Consider the following 24,898-nt stretch of genomic DNA (forward strand, 5'->3'; position numbering starts at 1 on the left):
AGTGACCGAATCCATCTGTCCAGTACAGATGATCAACCACAAGACGTCTGAGAATCACTACGAATCTTTTTTTTTTTTTTAATTAAAATTGTTCACATATGTACCAAGGAGCTACAGAAAGGTATATTAAAAATGGTCCAGTTCTTTCAGGCAATTCCGCTCCATTAAATTTTATGAGTACACATGTCTGAGAAGAAGAGAGGAAAAGAAAAGAAGAAAAAAAGGAAGTATGTATCAGATACTTTTATGTTCCCAGCTTATTTTTAGAATGCTTAACGGTGCAAAACGTAATGACTTTTCAGTTCGTTTCTCCATTTTTTTCGCCATTCCAAGAAAATATTTCCTGTGCTAGATGATCTCTCTCTCTTTTTCTCTCTCAGTAGCTTTATCCTAGATGATCTAGTTGCAAATATATTCAGACTTAGCAATTTAGATTTACAACGAGCAAATAGAATGTAGCTGTGGAAGTATATAGGCAGGAGGCATTTCTTTTCAGCTTACTTACAGAACGCATTTGCACAACTGGTTTTGATTTCTATTTATACTCCTTGCTAAGGAGATAGATGTGAAATTCAGTGCTCATGACACTCAGTGCTGATAGGTACTGGGAACGTTGCCACCTCCAAAGAAGACACTGTAAACTAAGGACTCGGTCGCATATGGGTCTCTCCCAGAGGAAGACTGCTCTTTCAAATAAGAAATCCAGCATGGAAGAATTGGAAAAAAGATTTCCTACGCAGTGTAGCCTTCCTTAACATGTCCCTGCAATTCTAGTACAGAGTTCGCCTCACAGCAAAGACTCTCAAAAGAGTAAAAGGGCAGATGCAAAGACAAAGATGACAATCTGAAAGTGCAAAGTATTTTACAAAGCCCTTTGTTATGAAAGGTTGCTAAGGAAATCTTTGGGTCCACAGTGACTTACTGTACTTTCTCTTTTTTCAAAGACTCAGCTATTGTGCTCCCAAATTAAGATTTGGCTTTGGCTTTTAGAAAGACATGAATAATAATAAAACCATATTGCTGCACATATGACTTACGATTAAGCAGCTCTCTGGGTTATATACAGAGGAAATGTCTGAAAAGGCACTGGCTGACACTTATCAAAGAATTTGAAAATGGAAATTACAGCAAAAGAAAGTAAATTAGCCAAGAATTTTAAAAGAAACAGGATATAATGATCAAATATATGACATCAAATTAAAACTCCAGACCAGGAACCAATGCAAAAAAAAAATTAGACATGCTTTTAAGCTGGTGACGTCATACTTATGTATGTCGTATGTCATTCAGATATATTCTGCTGGTGTCACTAAAGATACAAAGAAAACAATTTTGAACTCGTGTATTTTTTGTCTCTGTTGTACATTATCAGCTTTCCAGAGGTTTGCAGATTAGTGAAGTACGTCCCCATTCACAATTCTGCTGCTCAAATTCTACTTAATGTTGGAAGGTAGTGCTTTGAAGTGCTATGCTTATTGTGAAGAAAGAGCAGAGCATTTTTCAATACATGAGTTAACAGTGAGTCATACAGTTTGTGTTTCCCAAAGAAATTAATAACAACAACTAACAATTCATTCCTAAAGTTCCTGCATACCCACAATTTCAACTGACTGCAGCAAGAGCCAGAAACACTCTACAGCACTGAAAACAAAAACTGTCCTATGGTGTTTAAGCAGAAATATCTACAGATGAATCTGATGAAAGTTAAAGGGGACTCTTAACATAAACGGAAACTGCATTTTAAGTCTTAAACCAGTAAAACAAGAACAGCTTATTGTAGAACGTAGTCTTTTGAGACTACTACACTCTTTACTTCACGCAACCTGCCTCTTTGTGGGAGATACTAAATTTATTGATGTTGATGTTGTTATTACAATCATTTATTATCAATTATTCCTGACAAATTGACAGCACTGATAAAGAAATCCAAGTATGAAAATACTTATATTTATGAAATCACCAGAACCTAGTAAGAAAAGCTGAAACCTGAACTCATGTCCTGGATGAATCTATTTTGATTGCACTATTTAAAACTTATATAGGTATGCTCATACCTGAAGTACAACCTGGCGTGAGGATCTCAGCATCTTTTTTAATATACAAGATGGGTGTTAGCATTCCTGCTATGTAGAAAGAGAAAAAACATCTCAGTATGTTGCACAGGTTTGCATGTTACAAAACATTTCAATGAAAGCTGCAGCAGCACGTTACATTCTCAGGCCAAGCTTTAGCCTGTAAACTTCCACCATCAACACTGTTGAATGAGAGGGCTATGCAGTTCTTCTGGGTGAACAGTTTTTAATATTTCTACACAAGAAAGCACAAGAGCATATAAAAATGACTTTATTCTGCAGCTGGTAGACAACTGCCTTAGCTCTGCCATGAAAAGCAATTCCCCAAGACTGATACTCCTAGAGAAATAGAACCAGAAATAAAGATGGCCTTTTGTGTAGTAAGCCTGGATGGTGGGCAAGGACAAAAGTGCTGTTTAAGCAAGGGCAGCTGCCAGTTCACCTATGAGGGGAGAGGAAGGTATTGCAGTGAGGGTTATATAAGCAAAGTCACTTGTGGAATGTGCAGAATGTACACAGAGAGTGTGCCCGGCACAAGGGCAGTGCTGGGAGCTGGGGCGCACAGGGAAGAGACTCCAAACCCATGTGTAACAGGTTGTCTGACTAAAGCTATTTCCAAAATGCAGACCATGTTCTTTGCCCTTGCTGATGTTTCTGGCCTTGGACTCAACATCACAAAAGTAATAAGATACCAGTGTGGACAGTACTGTGCAGTATTTAATGCCACGAAGATAATCATAAATAAAACGGTCGACATTTCTCCAGTGCCCTCGTATCCCTCCCTGAAAACAGGCAAAACTTCTGCAATTGTTAGCAGCAAAGTAAAAGAAAGACATGCAGTCAAAGGCAAAGAAAAAGCTTCTTACCATTTCCAGAATAGCCTGGGTTCTTGCTCTTGCTGCTTTGTATTTTTTCCCCCATGACTAATTAATGACGCTCCCCCCTCCCCTCAAAAAACTACCTCTAAAAATCAAACAAGTAATAAAAAAAAATTATGAATATTAGATTTGCAATGAATCTGCTCTAACCGCTGTAACACTCTTCTTGTTTTCCTCTTAGGTTACCACTTGAAACAACCAAATCCAACTGGCAAAAGTATTACTAAATTTACAGATGTTTATAAAGAAAGTCCTTGTCAAATCAAAGAATAAAACCTCATCCAGCTGGGGCATAAATTTAACTAACCAATGTATAAAACCAGGAATCTGTAGAAATTTGTGTGTTGAATGCATCTGCTAAATACCTTACCACAGACTCTGCAGTCCTGCAGTGTGTGAAAGATTGTGAAAGAACATCCTCTGATTTCAGAACAAAATCAGTCAGAGGCAGAATCCCACTCCTTCGCACTCAGAAACAACAGTGTAAGTGTTCCCCAACTGCCAACAAAAAACACGAGCTAAACTACCTACGGTGGTCCTTGAAGTAGCTCTACTGATCAGAACTAATTATAAGGCAAGTTCACATGTTGGATGTCAAAGATAAATCCACAGAGGAGATATAACACATGAAGCGCATTCCAGACATGCTGTTTAAAAAAAAAAATTTGAAAAAGCAAGGTCAAGGGACCCGCAGTATTTCTCACAGAGATTCTGCAAGCTAAGTGGTAAAATGGCAATAAACAAATTATATAGTTTCAAATTACTAAACATGCAATGAAAAACTACAGAAGAATATGCCTGTTCAAGAGTACCCTGCCTATTGCAGGGCAAATGTGTCTGCAGTAATAAAGAAGAGAAAAACTATCAGATACTCTTTAATTACTGGCCATGTCTTACTTTCTGTCCTGTAAACATAAATTCTCTCTTCATCAGGAGTAAGATTTTGGATGAGCTCACTAAGCAGCTCTTCTGAAACTGAGAAAACAACAGTTAGCAGGCAGTGAGAACAATACGTACAGTATTGCTTCACTGTACATACACATCCATCAGCAGTCAACAGACACGGAGACCCACAGGTTTCCCTGAAGCCCCATCACAGTGGCTCTGGAAAGACATTACTACAGGATTAGAGCACTAAGGTAAATTTCATTTAGAAGTAGTTCACAGCATTTAGATAATTCTGCATGTCCAAATCTTCCCATAGGACCACCATTTGCAGAGACAGTATCATGTGTTGGTTTTTTTAATTAAAAAAAAAAAAAAAAAAAAAAAAAAGGATTGTGCACCATACTTTCAACTTCTGTGAGAAAAAGAATTCCCATTCTTCTGGAAATTTCATATTCTCAAGTGCCATTTTTCATACAAATGGCCTCATTTTTGAGTTCATAGAAAGCGGAAAAAGCAATAAAACCTTTAGATTGGAGGTGATTTTTCATCTTGCTAGAAACACTTTAGCATAATTCTAATTCACCATCATCACAGGAAAGGCTGCCTATAATACACTGAAAGCCAGCTTGGGCAATAAGCCAGCAAAGCACTTCAGCATGATTTCATCTTTAAGCTTAGGCATTGTATCACTGACTTCAGTGAAATGACTTAAAAATCAGGACAATTAAACATAAGCATAAATAGCTTGCTATCTTTGGTGTAAAGTTCCTAGAACAAGGATCTCAGCATACAGTAATGCCATTTTGAGTTTATAATGCCCTGCCACATGACCCACCCTACGTAAGACCCTACAGATGAGCTCCAGGTGAAATTTCATGAGAATGGACAATATTTGCAGAAGGTCTTCAGCAGAGGCCTTTGTATTCAAGAGTATCTTATCCCAGTAAAGGTGAGAGTATACTTTATACATCCCAGGAGGAAAATAACTTAGTCAGAGAGCTCTCAAGGAAAGTTAAAGAGTACAGACAGGAAAGCCATTGTACATAAATCCAGCTGGAATCATAAGTCTTATTCAAAACTCTGAGAATAAATCCCCCTCCCACAAGCTACACAAGATGATGTGGTTCCCATCCAAAAGTGAGTGGCAAAGCAACTTCCCACATAGTCACATCTGCCTCTTTTTTTCTTCTGTTCTATCATTTAAGTTCTGTCATAAGAGAAAATGCAGGAGGGATCAGGGGCTGTATATGTGCATCATAAGGGAAAGGGAAAAAGGAGGGAAGAGGATTTCTACCTTAGATGTTTGCATATGAATTTGGCTCAAGCCTTCCTAACGTTTACATGTCTTTGAACACTTTCTGTTTCTTTCTGCATTCTTCACTGCTCTGTTTTATTTATTTTCACCTTCTGCTTCTCAGATCTTCTGCCAGATTGCTTTTTAAAATTCTATTTGTTTCACTAAAAACACCATTGTTGTCATCCAAATTAATCCCTGAACATAATAAAAAACCCAAAATAACTCAGACAACCAGTTTTCCATCCTTTGGTCTCACTTTAAACACAGTATAAATGCCAGTACTTCAGAGCTCTGATAGTTTACATAGGACCAGCTCTAGGTATGTGGCATTTAAGTAGGCTGGGAAGCTTTTTCCTTTCATATCTATCTTCTTTTCTTTCAGTCATTTAAGAGTCTGCAGAGTATACCCCCATTCATCTCCAGCAGCCCAGTTAGCCTCTCTTCCAGTTTAATCCTTTCTAAGACTTAATTTTTTTTTCTCATGAACTCAGCTCTTCTCAAATATAGGTGGCTTTCTGTAAGAGGCTAGCTGAGAAGCAAGATTAACTAAGATCACCTTTACTTTTAGGAATAAGGATAGAGAATCTTCTCTATGAGTCAGTGGTGAGGAAGTAGAGCATTCTTGCTACAGATTTACTTTTATGTTTTCTATGTTCCTTTCCATTTGAACAGCAGAGGGGAAAAAGGAGCAGAGCAGAGGAACACGTTAGGACTAATATTTTCTCCAAACCTGTATTGTCGTTATCTTCCCTCATCCACAGCATTTTTTCCCCAAGAAGGCCTCCTTGAGATGAGAAGAAGTCTAAAAGACCAATGATTCTTTTGCTGCAGATCAAATATCTGTCCTTTTAACTGTCTTTCAGGATAGAAGGAAGCTAAAGTGAATGAACACAGTAGTCCTTGCTAGTAAAATATTCATTTCATGCACCATGGGAAACAAAAGGGCAATACTGTTCTGCTCGAGGAGCTGCACGATCTATCTCAGGCTGAAGTTTCCAGCGGCAAATGTGCATAGGGGTACTCTGCAGAATACTGAAGATCAAAAAGAGGCAGATGAAGACACTCAGAAGATCATACAATGTGGCCATTGGATAGGACCTAGGCAGTTTATCAAATTTGTAATTTTTACATACCCCAAATAAATTCTTAGGGAAATGGAAACAAGAGAAGAGTCATATGTTGAATGAAGGAATGATTAGAGGAAGAAATAACAGAATTTTAAGTACTGCACTAAAGAAAGCAGTACAGAATCTACTTTGCTTTCTTAGAATGCTTTTACTGCTTGTAGAATGCTTTTTTATTTCCTTGATTGGAACTGACTGGCAAGCAAATACCATAATACAAGTTTGAACACCGCATCATCAAGAAAACTATTTACTTGAAATATAAGCAAAACACTCAAGCCAGAACTACAGTAATTTTTGAAGCCGTTCTTTCTTTTTTAAAAGAAGACTACTTCAGACTTCTCACAGTGTCAAAGATTCCTTCCAGTTTTTTGTTGGTTTTTTTTTTTTTGTTATGTTTTTGTTTTTACATAGAATTTACAATTACACCTACAATTTCTGTAATCCAGTAGTTCTGAATTAGAAAACCAGACTGGAATTTCAGCAGCCTGTCTGAATATTAACCCATCTCATCTCTTCCACTCTGAGAAAGCCCTGGCTAAGATATAAAAACGAAATACATGCCTGTTTGCTAAGAAGTATTCATGCCAATTCTTTTCCTACTCCTTCCCCTTGCTAGTATGCACTAGTAACAGATCAGAAAACATTTTAATATTGTCAATACAGAGAGCTTATGGAATGGGAGAAATAAATTAGAAAAATAACAATCTTTGAGCTTATGTTGCTTTAGTAAAAAAAAAAAAAAATCCTATAGAGGTTCCTAGTGTATAGATATGTCAGATACCTCTGTAGCAAACAGAGCAGTTTGGGAGGTAAGTCCTTAACAATAATAAGTGAATAATAATAATAATAATAAATGGCTGTGAATAAGTAATTTTATGCAATTCCTTTTTATAATTACGATCTTGCTTTGTGATGCCATTTGCTAATTTGAGGAAACCACATTTTAGTTTTCTGCTTCACTTTCTGTTTGTACTAAGTCCACTTTTGTTTGTTTGTTTGTTTAGTTTTAATAACTCTGACACTGAACACAGCAAGTTCAAGGTTAAGTCAAATATACAGGTTACAGTGGTCTGGTGGATAATTTTTCCAACTCACAGATATCTCCACTCACACCAGACTCTGTAAAAAGCAAAACAAAAAGGAAAGGCTACCCCACATTTTAATCCTAACAGATATTTTAATGCTAACAGATGCCTGTCTGTTAGTAGTCCTTTAATCAAGAAAGATAAAAGCACAGTAAGATTGCTACATTTACAAAGAGGAAAAAAAAAACCAAAACCCTCTAAAATAAAGCTTAAAACTGTGAATTTCTTCCAAAATACATTATCATGCACTGAAATAACCACTTACATCAGGTGTGAGACGTGCATAAAAGCTATCTCTACATTTACGCTTCCAGCCACAGCAAAAAAAAATTTCCTGTCATTTGAAAATGTATTTGTCACTTGGTAGCTGTGCTCTCCCATGTTAACATTCTGTCCTAAGAAACTGCCTGGAAGGGATGTTCTTCCTTATTTTAATTTATCTGCCACCAGTAAGGAGTGACAGTTACACAAGAAAGTTGTGTGCATAGCTGAATCTTCACATCTCTGAAATCCTTTGAACTAGAAGCACCTCAAAGCTTTCATTGAAAGGCAGTCTCTTGCACTTGGGCAAGGGCCGATATCCCTAAGTCATAACATCTATATTCTTTCTGTGTTCCATTTCTTTCCCTCAGCACTTCCATGAGACATTTAAAAATAGAAGGTGAGACACTAACTAGACAGACTATTTAGTGGCATAGTGCTCCCAGTGGCTTGTCCATGCCTATTGCTTTTTGATGAGTAGGGGAAATACCTACTAGGTCAATCGGTGCATATCCTCCTACTTCTGCCAGTGCAAGATTACCACAGAGTTCTCCCCCAAGCTGGCTCACACCCAAGGGACTACAGTATCAGTTGCACAGGTTATGTAATGAAGGCTGCAGAGAACTTTAGTTTTCTGAGCTGACTTGGAAAACTAAACTGCTTTATCTCACGGAGGATCCATCTGAAACACTTCCTTCATTTATGTGATTTTCACATCCCTCTGGATGTTGCCCATGACTGCTCTGGGAGGTTATTGGGTGTTACAGCACTTCAGCTTGCCCTTTTCTAATTCATGTTGCCACTATTTTTCAAAGAAGCATAGCTGTCTTTCCAATGTCATGCTCTTAATGTCTCCTTAAGTATTCAAGAGTTAAGTTATTATAAGTCTAATACAGAAATAGTAAAAAATACCTAATATCTAAGGCCTTTTAACCTAGAAAGTTTCCTGCAGTTATTACCTGCTTTGTGTGGGGAAATCTCCAAATGCTGACCAACGTGACAGACTCACAGACTTTGTGCTGCCTTCTCACCTTTCTTCACAGGTTGCTGATACACTGAAACAAACAATTTCTACTCAGTCTTGGAATGAGATCATACCTTAATGTTACCCTGAAGAATCATTCCTAATGGTGCACGACTGATATGCAGATGTGCATATGCTGTGCCAGTGTTGCGTCACATACATGCATTTCAGTTAGGGTAAGGTAACTCATACAGATAAAAGACAAAACCATGCAATAACTAGAAAAAGAATGAAGAATAACATTGTCTCCAGCAGAAGGGCAATACACAGAAGAAAGGCTACTTGAAATTGCTAGCATCAATCACCATTTACTTCATAAAACTGCATTTACATGGCTTACAAAGAAGCAGTTTTAAAATGATATGATGACTTTTCATTCCAAATTCATTTATTTTCTGCAAATAATGCCTAAATACATCTAACTGGTTTTAAGCTATGTAAAGGTAGAAGTGACTACATGATTTAACCGATTTCACTAACCTGCTTTTGAAAATCTGAATATTGGCGTATTTTTCACATTTTCAAAAATCATATATAATCAAAAATCATGCTACCAATGCAGAGGTTTTTGCTTGCTCGTATCCTTTTTCTTACAGAAACCAACAGAGCCATTTCTGCTCACACTTTGCAAGACTATTTGTGTGGGTTTTTATGTATGTAAAAAAGGAAACAAACACACACTGAAAAAAAGAATTCTAAAAGTTTCCTTCCAAGAAAACAAAATTCCCTCTCATTTGTGGCTACTCTTTACTAAAATATTTAAGGACCTGAAAGGAATGGCTCACTGTCATAAAAAAAAAAAAAAAAAAAAAATCATTCTATGTAATATATCACACAAACATAAGGAATATATACTATGCGCACAATGTAGATGCAAAAATTACTGTTTCTTACCTGGAAGTAGAATGTACAGTATGCTAGTCATTAGTTACCATGTTTATGCCGTCTCCATGAGAGTTTCACTACAAATCTGTAAACGCATATATGTATGCACACTCACACACACATATATATTTATTGGGGATACCATGGCCCTGGGGCGGTGAAACAAAGACTATTGTAGTTCACCCTCCTGCAACATTTACAAGGACTGAGGTTTCTCACTGCTTCCTACGCAAATATATTTCATAGAAGTAGAACGTGCCTATAATCAGAAGCTTTTCAAAGTGAATTTGGGTGCATGGTATAATCAACACTGAAATCAAATTAGTTCCACTGCAGTGTATCTCAGGTACTCAGTGGACCCCATACACAGCCAGCTAAAAAACAGTTGTTGATTGTACCCATGGGACCACTGCCATTTCTCAGGAACCATATGAATCAGAATGGTGAGGGAGGCACAGTTAAAAATGCTGAAGACTCAATGCTGTCTAAATATCCCCTTGCATTAACAAATTAGCAGGAGCTGTATTGGTATTACACATGTCTTGCCACTTGAAAATAATGCTTATTCACTTTGCAACAATATCTTCCATCTGCAATAAACTGCTAACAACATGACTCTACTAGCTATCAGTCCTTCTTATACCCCTTAGTGGTTCCAGGCATTCTTGCTTTTATTTCCACTTTCATTTTTTTATGGTCTTACAATTTCTTCCTGCTGAAGTTTGCTGGTTTTTTTCAGTTTATTTTGTGACTGAGTTTTTGCCGTGCATTATGCTTGATTAGTCTTTCATTTTGCTTGCCAAATGTCCTCTCAATTTAGATTCCTTCTTAAAACCATTAATTTCTCCTGATCTACTCTTTCCTTTAAATGTAACCAATGGCTTGTCTCTGTTAGACTGTAAATCTTTTTGCTACAGACTAGACTCTCAGTGTTTATTTGTACAAAATCTGATTAATTTGCAATCCTTTGAAAAAGCATACTACTATTTTGCTAGGTGGCTCTTTTTTTCCCCCTCACACTTAAGAAGTGATACAGTGTTTGTCTTTTTTGAAGCCAGAGAGATAAAATGGTCATCCATAACTAGATGTACAAACCACAATGGAAAAATTAGGTGGTTTCAGCCAGAAAAACTAGCAATCACGAAACTTTTGGCAGGTCTGAAATTTAACTTAAAGCTGCAAAATACATCATTTGAGACACTTTCAAGTCTTGACCAAATTTTTACTGGAAATTACAGTAGCAAAACAAGGCAGAGTCTCCTGAGACACCCTTCATTGTTCACATCTCGGCAAACACTGTTAAATCACCTGGCAGCTTATAAGCATTTATTTTGCATTAAAAGGGAATGCTCCAGATCATTTTGGAATCTGATGGAAAAGTTTGTTGAACTCAATATTTAGAACTCTGGCAGCAGTAGTCAATGTCAAAACTCGCTGGGCCGAAAATATGGTTTCCCTTAAAATAATATTTCCTTCTTGTAGGGTGTAAATACTACTACAGTGCTCCAACTTACACTTGTTCTTTGCAACTGGCTAGAAATTTTACAGACAAAACCCAAACAATTCACTGTAGGGCCCCACCATAAACAAAGTCCTATATGAATGCTATTTTTATTGCAAAAGCTGTAAATGTTTCCTGGAAACTCATCTGTGAAGTTCCTGAATACTACATACTTAATATTGCTTCTGCCTCTACATTTTCCAGCAGACAGGAAGATTTTGAATGCCATTCTTCTATACCAGTAGAAGTGCTCAGATTAAAAACAACTATGGCTACCCAGAGTCTTACAATTTTATAGTTCTTATTATAAGCATTCATTTTTTTCTTCAGGAAATGGTAGTAGCAGCCATCCACAGATAACTTAATTGACTTTCTGGCTTTTAACTCCGCTTTTTCATTTAAGTTCCTGCAAAGAACACTATTGCTCTTGCCATTTATCAGTATGACAAAGAGAAATACTTTTGTTCAGTGAAATAATCTAGTTTCATTTACTCTCTTCTCCATCTTACTTTCTCAGCGAGAGGGGTTTCTTCATTTCTGCTCCAATTTGTTTTTGTGTTTGCCTTCTTGTCAGTCAGACTTTCACACATAGGTCACCAGCCCTGAAACACAGTGGGGGCACACACTAACACATATCTTATAAAGACAGACCTTTCCAAATGAGTTGATTCTATTTTTCTAGACCAAGCTTGTATAAACAGCACTCTACTAAATAAATGCAATTGAAGAAATAAAAATCACAACGTTATATGGGCAAGCTGCAACAATGCCATTAATTTGCTCACCTGCCTGTCCTATCTCCTCCCACCCCAGCCCTACATCATCTCAAGATCTTTCAGATGTCTTTAGTAGTTAAACAAAGAAGATATTTTGCCCTGTGCCTTATCTTATCTTTCAGTTACTTGCCTATATACTTCTAAGTGACAATTTTTAGCATATAGCTTTTTGTTTCCTTTCTAGCATTGTACAGACCACCCATCACGTCAGCTCCTTTACCCTCCTTTCCCTCCTACAGCTAGTTGCACTCCTCTGTTGCATCTTAGCTTTATATTTTTTCATTGGATCAACACATGTTCATCTCATAACAGATTCAGTTTGTAACAGATGAAGCCCTGATCCTAAGAGGTCCTTGGATGCTACCATAATACAAAGTGACACCATATATTTTGGTTTTAAAATAAGCTTCTGATTCATGCTCCCCTGTTATTGACAAGACCACGTGAGTGTGACAGAAATAAACTGTGTGACCTCCATATCAGCAGGGGATCTGTTTTAGGTTGTGCTCACAGAGCAGAAATGGGAGAAGGGGGAGACAAACGAGCAGCACTTCGGTCTTCTTTTCTTTCTTTTCTTTTTTTTTTTTTTCCCTTGGTGTTTACCTTAGCATATTGCAGTGCTGTGTTAGCATCCTCCAGGGCTTCCGTCTGGCTTGAACTTATGTTTGTATCATAGTGTCATCTCAACATTGTGAGCGCTATCACACAAATGTGTCAACACATTTCCAAATTCTGCAAAACAAACAGCAGTAGCTTATTACATCTTACAATATAAAGACAAGTGTTAGACAGCAAACTACTGACAAGCAGGTGATCTGTAAATATCCTTCTAATTAGAGAACACTTTGCTAACTAAAAGCATTTCAGGGCCTAGCAAGGATAATGTTTATTTTCTTATCTCCTCAATGAAGTAGAACTACTTTCTCTCAAGAAATCTCAAGATTTTCCTCACACAAGTCCATTTTTAGAACTGCAACTCTTAGCATTCCCATTTGGTTCTGCTTGCAGTTTATACTTCTGCCACGAAAAGACAGAAAAACCTACTGGGTGTGGTCCACTGCCTGTCCAGAAGGTGTCGCAAACCATATGTTTTTAATTGTTTTTAATCTATAATTAAAGCAATTTTAAAAAGCAAAAAGCTCTGGGACAGAACTTATCTAGAAATGAGGGAAAATTCCATCTACTCTCATTTTCTGAAATATTTAAAAGGTGCAAAACATAGAAATTTCTTACCCTTCTTACTGATCAGTGCCCTCTCTCACAGTTGGGTACATTCTGACCATGAGATTGGTGAACAGCTTCTCTACCAGATAGCATAATAGGATTTGCACATAAACATTAAAAACAAAAATCAAACAAACAAAACAAAACAAACAAACAAACAAAAAACCCAAAAAACTCTCACTTATTCATCATAAAACTTTAGGAATATTTTGCAAATCTTTTTTCATATTTCCAATCACAGAAATGTTTAGAATTACAAGACAATAGGTATGTTTGAACAGTGTGTCTGCATGACATGACATATTCATTTGTGCCCAGGCACGCAGATTAACTAAGGTTAATTCTGAGATACAGAATTTGTAACAGTGATACCACATTTTAGGGGAACACAGTAATACGTAACTTCTTCCAGCCCTGTCCCTCGAGTACTTGATATGAAGCCTGTGTGAGTGTAAACACATTGTTCAGAATAACTCTGTTTATAACAAAAATTGTTATAATTGTGGACTGAGAACATGGCTGTTCTCTGTGCACCATAAGCACTCAGGTAAGGACCATGCCTGATCATTACAGTTAGAAGTCTAGAGAGGAAAACAGGTCATGTAGTTTCCCTGTGCTCTGAGCCTCTCCCTGCTGCATCCTCAGAGAAGCCAGGCTCTGTCTAATCAGCCAGGTAGATGAAAACGATCACTAGCTTGTTTTGCTGCTGCACAGCACATTCCTAGGACCCCAGCCCTTAGGGGGTTTACTGAACTTGCTATGTATTATGCTCACTTGGCTGTCTCATTAAACACTACATTTGGCAAATTCTATCTGCCTTAGGCTATGTCTACACTGTAAAGCTTTGCCAAAGTTTTGCACACCCAAGGTCAGTTCAGGGCATGGAAAACGCACATCCTGTAGCTGACGCTGCTACATTGGTGGGACTTCAGGGATTGTTAAATGTGTGCTAGCAACAGAATCAGTGTCAGCATACTTGTGCTGTTTAGGAAGATGAAGTCCCTAAACCTGCATAAAACCCTGTGACAGCATATACTTCCATCAGGCACTGTCTTGTAGCCACAGCAGAATAAGTACTTTTTGCCAAGTACACAAGACCTACTAGTTGCCAGTTCAGTTACTTGTACATTCCCATCTGGGCTTCTCTTTGTTCCTCTCTCCTCCTCATATACCATATAGTTCCCTTGCCTTCACTTTGGAAAAGACTCACAGGTGCCTCAGGATGTAACAGAAATTCTCTGTGAATTTTTCATGCTGTGTTTACAAAATATACTGGTTAAAACATGCTTTTGGAGCTCAGTTTATTGGAGATATCAATTACACGAAAGCTCCTTTTGTTAAAAATATTATCAACGTTTCATTAGGGGAGAGGTCTTCAAGAACGTAAAGTTATGGGAGCCAAGGGAGTCAGACAGTGATTTGCAAAGAGGGTAACACCAGGTCTTTTGAATTGCCACTGACACATCATGACAAACATTCCCAAACACATTCTGTGCAGAAATAAACTGCGCCCTTTCTCCTTAAAATAAACATCCTTGATATACTTACTGAAACCAGGAATGTGCCATTAGTAATGATAATGTAGTGCAGGAGACAGCTTTTCTTGAGGTTACCCAAAATATTTTTGCTGCTTCATCAGATGTATTGTTAGAGCTCAACAAACCCAGAGCTGTTGTGCACCTGTTTTCTCTCAGACACATCTTATTTTTCTTCCTTAGAAGTCCCAACTGGCACCCAGGTTTTCTTAAATTGCTACCAGAGCTAATTGCTAAATTGCTACCAGAGCAATGCCCCAGAAGATGGGGAGTTGCTTTCTGCAGTGAGATGTGAATAAACAGGTGGACTCAATTGACCAGAATGGCCAAGGAGAGGGCAAGAGATAGTGCTACCATCAGCAGAGGAGGTATGAGGGGACATGGCGGCTGAATGCAGGTGAGCAACCATGGCAGCATCAGAGGCTTTTACTTGGGGGTGCTAGAAGCAGGAAAATTTTAGGTAGGCTGAGGGGAGAAAGCAGTAGCTTGGGGTTAGAAAAAAAACTGGCAGAGGTGGTTCTGTTGGGAGTCACTCAGCCATGAAATCACAAACTCAGGGAAAATATTTATGAAAACCCAGATTTGCTTCACCTGAGGGCACAAAAGGCAGTCTGATTTCTTCACTTGCTTTTAATTTCTTTTTCTTGTTTGAATGTCCTGTGATATTATTCCAAAATTATTTTTAAGAGGTTTCTCATTTAGGTAGATACTGGATTCTGCCTAATGGAATGGATTCTCAGCCTGAGGGGTTCCTAAGCACGGAAAAATTAATCTCACACCAGTAACTGCAGCAAGCCCAGTAGCAGAAACAGCAAGTAGCAAAAGGTTGGAATAGATAAGGGTTTTGAGCTTGTAACCAGTTCAGGAGCAGAAACAGTATTCAACTCACCAAGCAAACTAACAAACTGGGAACAGCTTCACTGAAATACTTGCAGAGAAATCACTTAGAACAACATCATGTATCTTGCTTAAAAACAAAAGAACAATACAGAAATAATACTGTCACTAAGCCCCTGTTCTAAAGGGCCCAGAATAATAATAAAGTAAAATCTCACCAACTGTATGCACATACAATAGAAGAGACTACTTCCCTATGATAATCATCACAAGAGGCTGTATCAACATTTTTGCACTCTGGCTTCAGGAAACCAAACAAATATCTCATGTATGCAGTGAACTTTCTTCTTCCAACAAGCAAAAAAAAACCCTATTTTCTTAACAAACATACAGTAGGCAAAAATGCTACTGAGAGTGATCATAAAACTAGAAAAAAAAATGTGATACAGGTGAAAACAAAAGTTAGGGAGAGGTAATACAGTGCTTTCTTCCTTCCAGACACATGTGGATGGGTGTTACATACTCTGATTACTTATGGCTGGTGTTGCATAGAGGTAGCCTATACATCTATGTGAGAGACTGCTATCAACGCACAGGAAACAAATGAACACTTCATGCTGCTGGGGGAACCCAGAAGTAGTAAAAAGGAAGAAATAGGTGATGCAACCATACATCTATAAGCTCAGAATCACTGGAATGCTCAGCCAAGATTAGATAGGACTTCTCTTCAGGAATTTGATCTCAAGAAGAAATTGGTTCTGTATGGAAAAAAAAATCCCAGACTGATAAATACCAAAACTTGATATTTTTCAGCAGTTAATTGTCTGAAGGATTTCAGGGAGTATCATTATAAAACCTGCACTGCAGGGAATGCTCCCTGTGTGAAACTTTCAAAGCACATTAAAATGTAATTTGTCCTATAAGGGACAAAACCTGATGAAAACCTCTGTCCCACTACTGAACATAGATCTGTTAACAATGTTAGCACAGTCAAGTCATGTTAAAGTCTGCATCGTGTTCTCATTGATTTTACACATAAAAGAGGGGTAGGGACACTGTAGTAGCAAGCAAGGAAAATGACATACCAGGCAGTTTTAGAAGATACTTTAGGTACTTCTTAGAAAAAGAATTACACCCAAAGATGGTCAATTACTACTGAACTAAACCACACTGAAAACAGCATAGGGGATTTGTTGCATTTCTCTAAGCGGCCCAGCAACTCTTGATTTATATTTGCCCTCACATATTACCTCCCTTATGTTAGGAAATGGTATCCTCAAGAAGCCAGCCTAGCTACATTACTAACAGTAATATACAAGCAACAACCATTTTAAACTTAGGAAGATTTAAAATGAGATTCAAAGAAATACTTGTGCACTTCTTTCATTTTTGGGAAAAGAAAAAAAAAATCTTCAGTGGAATTAAAGTGGGGAGGGGGTGTCTTCCCTAGAGGTTCAAATATATCTTCCAGGCAGCACAAAAAAATGTTGGTATTCTGTACCACCCAGTGCCTGCCCACTTCTATGCTTGATTACCTCGATAAATCAGAAAACCTGTTTGTTACAGGCTCTCCTTCCATTACAGCTGTTGCTCTGGTTAACATCTTCTGAATCATCCAATTCATCAGGATCACATACATAGGGTTTTAATCCTTTGATTTTTTCAGTTACTTTGTTCTGAATTTTTCACTTCATCCCCTTACTGACAGAGGAACTGTATAAAGATAAATAAGTCAGAGAAGCATTGTTTTTCTCCCCCACTTTTTATTTTGCAGGGGGGACAGGGAGGGGGGAACAGCTTTCCATTTCCCAACTCTTTAGTGGTATCACTCAGCACTGATGTTACAGCCTGAAATTCAAAGAGTCAGAAAACCAGTGCTGAACTTCTAACGTACAGTTAATCCTATTGTGTTCTCCCAGTCATTAAAATGCTATCTTTGAAAAATTGCGTGTTAAACAGACAAATATCTTGGTGGTAATTCCAATCAGTGCATTGCCTTTCAGTACTAATTTATTTTAAAAGAACAAAACCAGGAACTGAGTTACAGCTAAAGTGTAATTGCAACATAAATTATATGGAGTGTCAAAGCTGGAAAGGGAAATGGGGAACACAGTAGGTCAAATGCTTGCTAATGGGCTATCAAGTCATTCACCTGCTCAAATAAAATTCAGACATGAGTACCACCAGTGGAAGGACACAAGTGAACGCACTCCGTAACACCGTTTCTCTCAGCACCATCCTAGGATTAACGCCCACTACCACCCCCATGTGCTCTAACAGTCACTCTCAACATGTCTGTGGGTTAACCCATTTAGTTAGGTTAACCTGACAGATTACTGGCAAGTGAGGAATATGACCAGATGGTATTAAGAACACTGACAATAACCCTTTGGGGAACTTCATTAGTAAGGCCACCTCCTCCTGTGAGAGCTGAGGCAAACAGTAAGTCCCCAACTAGAGAAGCAAACTTCACTCCTTGTCTGCACAGTGCCCAACAAGTGGAATGCCTGTACTCTCAGCATCACTGCAATATGAACAATAAATCATAGTAACAACAGCTCATAAATAAAGGGAAGGCACTACTTTCTAATGGTGTTAACTCTTTTTTTATAAAACAGCACACATGCATAAAAAGACATGAGAAGAAAGGGATGATGACTAAACCTTACAGTTTCATGATTCTAATATTGATCTGACACCCTCTGTTTTGAAAATCAGACTGTATATTTATCTTGTAAGAAGTAGCTCTACAGAGATTTCGAAGATTGAGTTTTTCCAAGTCATAGCTACAACCGGGATAGAGAATTTCATCTCGGCTATTTATTAAAGCAAACGGAATTTGGTATAGAAGGAACATCTCTAATGTTTTACATACCTCAAGTTTGATAATACTTGCACCAGCATTTACAAATTCCCGAAGAAGAAAATATTACAATATTCTTTTTCTATCTCCCTCACTTGCCTTTTTGTCCCTATATTTTTCCCTGTAAATAATGGAAAAACCTTATGGCCCTAACAGAAAGTAGTTTATTTACTTTCAAGACCTGGATTCATTGGATTCAAGACCTGAATCTAAGGTTACCAAGTCAAAAAATACCTGCCTAGATATATTATGCAAGAAAAAATAAGTCTTTAATTATTAAGTTCCTATAGATACAATGAAGTATTTTGCTTTTAATTTTTAAGAGCTACTCAGAGTATGTGGATCAGAAAGAAAAATCTATAAAAAAAGACGGGGACAGAATCTTTATCAGGATGTATTATGATAGGACAAGGCAAAATGGTTTCAGATTAAGAGGGTAGATTTAGACTGGATACAAGGAAGAAGTTTTTTACAGTAAGGGTGGTGAGGCACAGGAATGGGTTACCCAGAGGAGGTGGGTACCACATCCCTGGAGATAATCAAAGTCAGGATGGACCAGAATCTGAGCAACCTGATTGAGCTGTAGGTGTCCCTGCTCACTGCAGGAGAGTTGGACCAGATGACCTTTAAGGATCCCTTCCAACTCAAACGTTTCTATCTTTCTGAGATATCTATGAAAGTACAATTTCTGGCCTTTTGTACTGAAGACAGAAAAAGAAAGACAAAGAAAACACGATTAGAAGTGAAAAATGAAGCACATACACAAGTCTTCCATGAAAAAAAATAATCTGTCCGGTACTTGCTATAGGAAAAACTTAAATGTACATTTTTGATTGAATTTATCTGGTGTATTAAACACTTGTAGAAAATACTTCGTACTAAAGGCTTTGAGCTCTTGCCTTGATTTGGCAATATTATACAGGATAAATCTTACTTGTAGTGGAAAATCCTAAAATAATAAGCTATACTTGAACCGAAAGAATTCTGTGAATATCTTCAGAATCAAAAGAAAGATTTCCCACAGGGTAACTCTTACAAAGAGGGACTCAATAGGCAATGTATCTGCATTATCTGTCATAAAACCATAGTCCCAGTCCTGCAATAAGCTGAAGTTAATGGAGCTGCTCAAGAAAGGCATTCATCATTTTTCAGGATCACACATGTATTCCACAAACTTACGAGTGAAAAGAATCCCTTGAACAAATTAAGTCAGCCAGCTCCTGAGTAAAAAACAATCAGGAAGACATGTGAAAGAATAATGAATAAAGCAGCAACACAAACAATTTCCCCCCGTAACAGTTCAGTTTAATCTTAGGGTCTTTCAACAGAAAACTTTCAAACATTAAGAATATATTGCAAATGCATGTTCTTCTGCCCAATGATGCTGCTATACAGGTAGCATTACATCCATTTGCATAATGGATAAACTGAGGAGCAGGATATTTGACATAAGTGATTTCAAACACAGCACTAGGGATCCAGAGCTTTCACTGAATAAAAGAGATTGACAGCACAAGTAGCTGTATTAGGACTATTAAAAACAGGCAAATGAAAAGCAATTTTCCACTCTCCAAATGCCTGGCTGTGAAGACTATATTAGTATCAAAAGAAGACAAAGTACCCTCACTTAATCAGAAAATGCCACCTGCTTGTTACAGTAGCAAAATTCCTTCATGCAGAAAAGACAGATTCAAAAGTAATAGTATTAATGCAGCATCCACCTCCAGCTGGGCAAGACAAACATAAGCTGATGCCAAATACCATGCTTTAAGAATGAAAAAAGATACACACCAAGGAAGACAAAAATGCAGCACATAGAAAGGTAACAAATAATCCAGTATGAACATTTATCAGACTGTGATGAAACCTGGGCTGACAAACAGCAACGGCATTGCTCAGAAAATAGGTTGGAAAAGATGACACTGTCTTTTAGAATTACTTGTTGAAAAAAAGAAGGAAAAAAAGCCAAGTAGCAACACATCTCCGAATATCAGACTTTAAAAATAGGGACAGACTTGGTAAAGGTCACTATTATTCTTTATAAAATAGGAAAGACTTTCTACTTTTAAGCCTATAATGGTACTTCAATGGAAAGTTACTTTGTAAACTCAAGAATACTGCCAAACTTTCAATATAATTTGGAGAATTGTACAATCTTTATTCAAGTCTGGGCTAGTCTGGTCTGGACACGTTATATTTTAACAAGTACTTTGCATTGGAAAAGTAGTCAGTCCCAGCAATTTTTTAGTACCATTGGAACTAGATATTTCAAAATACATAAAGAAACAGATCATTGTAAAAGAGACATCAAAAGTTTTACCTCAAAGCTCTCCAAGACATCCAAGTATTTCATGGTAAGAATAATAAAGGTCTACTGCCTACCTCCATACCCCCCACCCTGTGGGACCACATATTTTGCAGTCCTCCATGAATGTCTTTGGCTCATGAAAGCCTCAGTGGACAGTGGGTCCTCATCACATCATTATCGTAACCTTGTACAGCTGGCAGTCTTTCTTCCAAGGAAGTCAGAGCACACTTAGCTCAGATATTGAATTTCCTTTCACCTCTCCAGAGTACGGACTTTCCAATTTGGGGTTAAGCTTGTTTGCAATTCATGGGGAAAAGGTCTGCTGCTGTTGCTGTTTTCTGCACTATGTATGACTTATGAACAAAGAATTCTGGTTTCTAGGGCTCTTACAATACTTTAAACAGTCACTCCCCACATGAAACTTTCCTGACCCTCAGAACTGAACTTCTTCAACACTGTGGGATGAACAGCCTGGATTTAAATCATCAAAAACAAGTATCCTGCCCTTTGTTCTTAATTTATCCACATCTTGATTCAGAAGATGAGCAAATCTGAGCCCAGAGACCTTAGTCTGAACAAATCTCATCCCAAAACAACAAAACCATTTGTGAAGGAGAACCTTTCTGCCACCTTCCACTCAAATCATGCAAGATCTGTAGGCAAGGTTTCAGCAGTCAGTAATCTCAGTCTCAGCCAGATAGGACTGAACACATAGACCTAAGCTGAACCCCACCTCTTCAGGCGCTCTGCAGTCTCACAGCAACTCTTAGCACAGAGAGCTGGACGCTCCTGCAATCATCAAAGCCATAAGCACTTCATTAAAAATAACAGTATCTTCCTCCTTGCTTGAAAATAGAAGTAATAACCTTAACCTCTACTTTAATACCATGTACTTTTACAGACATTCCATAAACACCCAGTACTGAACAAAAGACATTTATTAAAGCTTAAATATAGCTGTCATTCTCTGCTACTTTCCAATGGGCAAAGAGACTCTCTCCAGACACAGTTTTGATTTTCCAGACAGCCGGGGTCTACGGTGGTCAGACAAGAAACTGAACTTTGAGAGCTCTGCAGCAATCCCTCCAGTCATCATAAAACAGCTTTGATGGGATCAAAAGGGTGGTATCAGATGGGACTCATGGGAAGTTACATCAGACCTTTATTTGCCCACAGAAGGTCAGCAAGTCAGAGGGCTCAGAAACAGCATGCAAAGCATGGCACACGTTGCAGGGTGTGGATAAAGAGGAAGGATCTTTCATAAGAAAGAAAAATAATTGATACAATTATTTCATCTGGCTACAATTTTCCTCTATTTCCTGGAGAAAGCAAAGCACAGAGATAACAATTTGCATATATTCATGCATAGTAATCAGAATGCATATCTCTTAGTTTGCAGGACATATCCTCTCCTACTCCTAGCATCCAATTTTGGCACTGCCTGGAAATGAGTACACTGGAGAATGTGTACTTCTAAATCTCCTGCTTTAAGTGTTAAGATATTTATGCTTGTTACCCTCTTTCTTGAAAACTGAAGCAGTTCTAACTGCTGGTCTCTGTATTCACAATTCTGTTCAGTTTTAACAAGCTGTGAACATATTTAAAACCTAGTTTTTTTCTTTGTCAGATGCACACAGGAGATAGTAGCACAAAGCAGCAGGCGTCCTGGCTGACTTCCCAAGAATGATGTGGATTCTCTGTTCTGGCACACCCAGCACCTGTTGAAGGATACAGACCTCACAGGTCAGGGGTGACAGCCCAGCTCCTCCTGGCACTCCAGGAGACTGTCTATATACAGATCTGAAAGTGCTAGCAAGTCCAACATTATTTCAACTTCTTCCCAGAAGCCTAGTACTAATAAATAAATAAATAAATAAATAAATTGAACAAGGGATGACAGTTTTCAGGTAACAACCGAGTTTGGTGATGGAAGTTAGAGTGTATTATAATTTAAAGTATCATCTTTGTCAGCTTTGCTGCATGCATGATGAGATATCCATATATGAAGCCAACATGCACCAGGGCTCTATTCTGCCCATATCCTTGATCAAGAATAACCGGCAATTATGAAAGAGCTGAGCGTGTTTTAACTGTACAGCAGAAGATATACAATAGTCCTTTCTGTGCCCTAAACTTAAAGTGAGTTCTAGGGGTAAATGCTTCCCAGAGCAGTCTGAGAGGAGTGGGACCCGTAACACTGGTCCTTTCAGCCTCACTTCTGACCTCAACTCTGTTGAGCTAAGAAGCATTGCCCTGAAGAAACTGAGCTCAGCATCCCCATTCCTTCAACTCCTTCCCCTCCCCACTAAAACTGTCAATAAATGGGCTTACTGTGGTGGTATCTATAAGCTACAAAATAAATATCACTCAAGAAACCCCTCCTAATCATCTCCTAGAAAACAGATGTTCATCATTTCTTTTCAGCTTAGTTATTCTAACACATTATGCTTTTTTTTTTTAAACTAAGAGTTGGGATGTAGGCTCACATGGGTGAAGACTCACTGTTATTAGATGTTCACTCTAGAGTTTAAAATAAGGTCTTTTTCCTCTTAAATTCCTCTACAATGTATATGAGTTTTAACTCTCATACCACTAAGAAAGTGTAACTCAGTTTTATAGAAACCTATTTAAAATGAGAAATTCTATTCTGCTGTTGAAAGGCACATTGACCTTGAGGCTTGCAATAATGTCCAGAATTAGCTTGTCAGCAGCCTAGAGATCCAATCTCCGTTTTCATGGAACCATTCCCAGAGCAGGTAGATAATGCTCAATCTTCAAAGTAACTATGTCTCAAGTTTATCAAACAAGCAGGAAAAAAAATGACACACCAAAGGGCCTATTCACTAAACAGTGGCTTACATGGATCGGCCAAGCATGTGAAGATCTATTTTTCTTGCTTGGGTGACAGAAATGTTGCACTACAAAGGGCATGAATACAACTTGTAGGTAGATTAGCTGGGTTCAGCATGGACAGAATGAATTATTTCAGCCTGATCACAAATCCACTTTGAACACCAGAATTTAGAATTTGAGTCAAGTATTAAGTTCAATTTGATTAGTAGAGATCAAGAAAAAAAAAACTGAAAAAAAAAAAAGAAGCTAGTAAAAAATGTAGACAGTCTCAGCAACTCAAAAAAACAAAAACAAAAAACATTCTCTTAAGCTGATTTAACACTTGCTGGAATTTCTATCTCAGGAGTAAAGAACAAGACGTTTGAGATTTATTTAAACAAAATTCAAACTCTCTTGAAGAAACGAAACAAAACAAAACTACAGTATAGGCTTGAACTACAAAAAACAGGCTTAAAACATCACAAAAATTTGGTGTAAAAATAATAAAAACAAAACAATCAAAAACCAACCAAGCAACAACAACAACAAAAACCCTAAATGCTCTTCAGTGCAAAGAGAGCTTTGTCTATGCTTCTGCTCAAGTGTGGATGTATTTGGAGCATAGAGTAAATAACAGCCATGATCTTGAGCAGGATGACTAAGCCATCGTTAGCATAAAATTAGTGTCTGCAATCCTGAAGCAAGCAATGAGAACAAATCCTGATTTCTTCCAATGTACTATTTATGTTCCAACAAACGTGAGTCTAAGCCTCAATCCTCATAGCTCTTGCTACATACATTTTATTCTCTGATGTCTCTGTACATCACCACACAGGCTGATACACCTAGAAGTTGGTATGGTTTTCAACTGATTTACTTCTTCTAAAGTCTTCATGATGAATATTGTACTCCTCACATAATTTTCCTCATCCAGTGCATCATACAAGATAGCTTCCAGCCCCAGACCCACTCCTAGACTACATTTACCCATCTGCCAGTCTTGGAATCTCACAGAATCACAGTGGCCCAGGTTGGAAGGGACCTCAAGGATCATGAATCTACAACCCCCCCCCCTCCCACCTCACCACAGGCAGGGCCACCACCAACTTCCACGTTTAATACTAGACCAGGCTGCCCAGGGCCCCATTCAACATGGCCTTGAACACCTCCAGGGATGGGGCATCCACAACATCTCTGGGCAGCCTGTTCCAGCACCTTACCACTCTCATAGTAAAGAACTTCCCTCTGACATCCAACCTAAGTCTTGCCTCCCTCAACTTAAAACCATTTTCCCTTGTCCTGCTGTTACCTACCCTTTCAAAGAGTTTACTCCTCTCCTGTTTATAGACTCCCTTTAGGTACTGAACAGCTGCAATTAGGTCACCCTGCAGCCTTCTTTTCTCTAGGCTGAACAAGACCAGCTCCCTCTGCCTGTCTTTGTAGACGAGGTGCTCCAGCCCTCTGATCATCTTTGTGGCCCTCCTCTGGACTCTCTCCAACAGGTA

General features: G+C 38.1%; 1 long non-coding RNA gene across 1 annotated transcript in view; it reads right to left on the minus strand.

The window, feature by feature from the left end:
• LOC112532402 overlaps positions 1 to 22,268 on the minus strand; it is a 131,744-nt gene extending 109,476 nt beyond the window's left edge. Inside the window, exons 1-4 of the long non-coding RNA XR_006939085.1 lie at positions 20,636 to 22,268; positions 12,398 to 12,526; positions 11,528 to 11,620; positions 8,568 to 8,663 (exon numbers count right to left, since the gene is read on the minus strand). This is a non-coding gene — a long non-coding RNA (uncharacterized LOC112532402). The remainder of the gene's footprint in view (positions 1 to 8,567; positions 8,664 to 11,527; positions 11,621 to 12,397; positions 12,527 to 20,635) is intronic.
• Positions 22,269 to 24,898: the final 2,630 nt, after the last annotated feature.

Source organism: Gallus gallus, chromosome 4 (genome assembly GCF_016699485.2).
Source record: "Gallus gallus isolate bGalGal1 chromosome 4, bGalGal1.mat.broiler.GRCg7b, whole genome shotgun sequence".
Taxonomy (NCBI): Eukaryota; Metazoa; Chordata; class Aves; order Galliformes; family Phasianidae; genus Gallus; species Gallus gallus.